This window comes from Loxodonta africana, chromosome 18, assembly GCF_030014295.1.
Source record: "Loxodonta africana isolate mLoxAfr1 chromosome 18, mLoxAfr1.hap2, whole genome shotgun sequence".
Lineage (NCBI taxonomy): Eukaryota > Metazoa > Chordata > Mammalia > Proboscidea > Elephantidae > Loxodonta > Loxodonta africana.
In genome coordinates this window covers 23,615,044-23,619,710 of record NC_087359.1, presented here as the reverse complement: position 1 = coordinate 23,619,710, position 4,667 = coordinate 23,615,044, and positions in this window count along the sequence as shown.

Here is a 4,667-nt window from a genome sequence, read left to right as displayed (position 1 = left end):
AAAGATGTAAAAAATGATTAAAAACATAAAGGAAAATAAAAATAAAAGAAACAGCTAGCATGAAAAATAATAGATTTGAAAAATAATATGACTATAATTGATAAATTCTGTCCATAAATATTTCCTGAGCATCCACAAAGTTCTAGGCACTGTTCTAGGTGCTAAGGATAAAATGTTGAATGAGACAAAAAAATTTCAACTATCATAGAGCTCTTTTCAATATTTCTATTGAAAATAGAAAATACAACAGATTGGTTAAACAGATGGATTAGATACAGCAGAATAACTAATTATTAAATGGGCAAGTACAAGCACAGAGGATAGAGAAATGGAGAATACAAAAGAGAGGTTAAGAGATATGGAGGATAGAATAGGAAGATCCAACGCATTTCTAATAGTTCCAAATAAAGAGAAAAGATAGAGATGAGCACTCTTCAAAAAGGAAATGACAGAGAACTCCTTATATATAGAGAAAGATATAACTCATGGAACAATACAATGATTCCTCAGCAGGATAAATTTTTAAAAAGAAATCAATACAGAAACACTTGCAAAGTTGAAGATCACCAAAGACAAGGGAAAAAGTGTAACAGGAAAGCAAGATGAAAAGAAAGACTATCTACAAAGAAACAAACTTAAATTGACAACTGAAATCCCATTGGTAAAAATAAAAATTGAGACAAAAATTTTAAATAAGGAAAGCCTATTATCAACTAAATTATTATTCAAAGTGAGGATGAGAAAAGCCATTTTCAGACAAAGAACAAGACAGTTTAACACTCAGAGACCTAGGCTGAGAGAACTGCTAATGGATGTACTTCAATAAGAAGGGAGTTGAATTCATAAGGAGGAAGCAGGATACAAGAAGAAACACCGAATAAAGAAACTGATTAAGATGATGGGGGAACTAAATAAGTATTGACAATAGTAATAATATGTTACGGTCAAAAAATTAAAATACTGTAACATGAAAGGAGGTCAAGGTTCAAACATTCTCAGTTTCTAAAATCTGGAGATTTTTGTTTTTTGTTTTCAGAGGAGGCTACAACTATTAATTTTAGACTTTGTGAAATCAAACAATTGGTAGTGGTCGTATGGAATGCTAAGCGGGGCAGTGAAGTGCGGAGCTACTAACTGAGAGGTTGGCGATTCAAACACACCCAGAGGCACCTTGGAAGGAAAGCCTGGCGATCTGCTTCTGAAAGGTCACAGACATGAAAACACTATAGAGCACAGTTCTGCTCTGAAACACATGGGGTCGCCATGAGTCAGAATCGACTCAAGGCAACTGATTTTTTTGTTTTTTAGTATGGAATACTGGGCTAAGAAGTATTCTGAACCCAAGTCCTAGTTTAGTGAAGAAGTGCCTTCATTTGTTAGCAATGTTTCCCAAAAACACTGGAAATGAAGAGGAATAAAAAAAGGAGTACATATTTGCCTTTCTTGATCCAGATTTTCTAGGCTGAAAAAATCATCACCAATTCTTGGCACTTTCAGAAATTCATTTATATTTTCTTTTAGTTATTTTTTTTTTTCTTCTCAGTTTGGTGCTCTTATATTCTTTTATTGATCTGAGAGAAAAGTTATTTATGTCCTATTAACTCAAAAATATTAAAAAAATTTACCACTGTATCAAAATCTTAAGATAATATCCTTTGCTACTACGTAGGAAAGAAGGTACAATGATATAGCTATAACTGCAAAAAATTTCAGTCATTATTGAGTCCCGCAAAGGGTCAGTGTGTTCTTACTGCAATATGTGCAAGGCACTCGACTACAGGAAGCAAAATGGAAAAAGACCTAGATCTTGCCCTCATGAATCTTAAGTTTTAGTGGAGAAGATAACCATCTATACAGCCAACGTTAATGAGTACAATGTCAGTAGATCCTAAATCCAGCTGGGCATCAGGATCACTGATCAGCTTTTGTCTATATATTTGTTGGTGTTGGTTGTCAGACTCCATCTGAGGCCCGAAAAAGAATTGCTAACATACGGTACCTGGAAATCTATAGGTTCAAAAGGCTTCTGTAATTTTGATACTTAGCCGGGTCTGAGAGATACCATGACAAATACTGTCATTGATACTTTAGTGGAATGTAGCTTTTCATGTTACTTTATAGCAGTCGTTCCATGACCCTAAGTCTCGAGAAAAGGGACATGATATGAGGAAATTTCCTTAGAGGAAAAAAGGTAAAGGGATAATCTTATAAAATGGGATAAGGCATCATCATGGAAAGAGCCATGGAGAGGCAGAGGACTCTATGAAAGTATTTGATGCCAGGAGAGAATAAAGGTGCAAAATAACTGAGAAGATTGGAGCAGGAAAGATAATCATAACCTAGTTCACTCTTATGCTCTCAGGCTGGACCTTTTCATTTTACTTTGTCTATGTTCTGACTTTAGCCCAGAGGGCTGGCTCAAAAGCCTCTTGTAAATTGGAAACATGGTACTTTAATTAAAAAAAAAAAAATTAACATCACATTTGTATGCTTCTGGTTACCAAATTGCCAAGTCACTGCACTTTTCTTTTAGTATACTATTGTCTCATTTTCTAGAAGGACTGTCTTTTGGGGTCAGATGGGGGGTTTCCCAAGTCAGACTGACTGCCTTTATCTATTTCTTCCTGTAGACTTTTATTTCGAAAGTGGTTTTATTGTTATTGTTGTTGTCTGGTGGTGGTGGTGTTAAAATAACTTCCATTCCTTTTTTTAAAACCCAAGCAATAGAGAACAAGTATGAATAAAAACAAACAGAACATTTTCTTTCCCTATGTTCTGATGTACATTGAGATGTATTACACGGGATCAGCTAATTGTTCTCCAACAGACCCCAAACTATTCAGTAGTTCACAGTGGAAATTTATTTCTCTCTCATATAGCAATTCAAGAGGATGCTGTAGGCATTGACACCAGCCAGGGAATACAGAGTTTGAAAAAGGCACAAACCCTTTTCTTAACTGTCCAGGCCCAAAAGTGGCACTCTCGTCACTTCTGCTCACATTTCATTTGTGAGAACTAACTACACAGCTCTTGCTAGTCGCCAGGGAAAGGTCATTCCCAGTTGGACAGACACTTCCCAGCAACTGCTCCTTTCTACAGAAGGGGAACGATAGACCTTCAGTGGTAACTAGCCATTTTTACCACATTTTCAGTTTCTTGACCATTTAAAAGACTGCCTTTGAAAGTGTCTAGGCCTGGCACCTTTTATGAGTTATTTGTTGACATTTTTTTTCCTACTCTACTGTGAATTGGTCTCTTAAAGCAAATTTAGAAATGTATATTTTCCCAGCAAATTATCTATTTGATCCACGTTTTTTCAGATGCATTAGCATAGATTTTTCCAATATAGCCTGAGATCCTTCTTTTAAATTTCTGAGTCTTTAGTTACGTCCATTTGTCCCTTTCAGTCCTGACTCAGCTAACTAGTTGTTTTTCTAATTTGTGTTTTTAATGAAAAATAATTGGATTTTTATGTATGAATTCTATTATCCTTCTGCATAGAACTTTTGAAATATAATTTTGCCTTTGTATTCAAATTTTTTTTTTTTTTTTTTTAGCAATAGTACATGGATGATATAGTTCTTAGATATATCACGTTAGAATATACTTGCATGTTTAACACTCTTTCCTTTGCTTTAACAGATGGATCATAATTCAGATGAGTATGGGATTCTTGGGTAACACCCTTCCCCGCCTCAAAATTTTGTAGATACTAACACACACAGTTTTTATTGTCTGAACCATTTGGGAGTAAGTTGCTTACATCATACCCCTTTATCTCTAAATATTTTTTGTGTGCATTTCCTAAGAACAAGGATAGTCTCCTACACATATATAATTATTAATTTAAGACAGCCTGTCTCATAAGCTCTATAGGGCAGGAACTACTTCTTTCTTTGCCACTGCTATATCCCCAGGAGCTAGAATAGTACCTGTCATTTATAGAACAGGTGTGGGCAAACTTTTTCTGTAAAGGACCAGGGAATAAGTATTTTAGGCTTTGCAGGCCAGGATGCAAAATTGAGGATATTATGTAGGTAATTATATAACAAGAGAAAACACATTTCCACAATTTTTTATTGATACAATTCAAAATATAATAATAATAACAGAGTACAATCATTTTGCAATACTGCTGGGCTGGATTAGGGAGGAAGAAGAGAGGGCAGGCAGAAAGGCTTGGCCAGTAGAGGACAGTGAAGCAGAGATAGGCCTTTGGGAAAGACGGAGAACAAAACAGCAGCAGCTGTTGCTGGCAGGCCCCTGCCCCATGCCTTCAGTCCTAAGGGGGCTCTCAAATGTTCTGCTAGGCTCAGAGAACTAAAGTGACTTCAGAATGCTTGCAGGCAGTGGGAGTATGGCAAAGGGAAGGCTAGATAAGAGTTAAAATCCATAGATTAGAAGGCAGGAGGTAAAGGGCATGAAGAAGGACCTGGTCTATGTCAAGCTACTCAGCAGTTTTTGAAGACAAAGGCCGCCATAGATGATAAGTAAACTAATGAGCATGGCTGTGTTCCACTAAAACATTATTTGAATTTCTTATAATTTTCACGTCACAAAACAGTATTTTTCTACCCTTAAAATGTAAAAATCCTCCTTAGCTAGTAAAACCAAACCAAACCCGTTCCCATCGAATCAATTCCAACTCATAGCAACCCTATGGGACA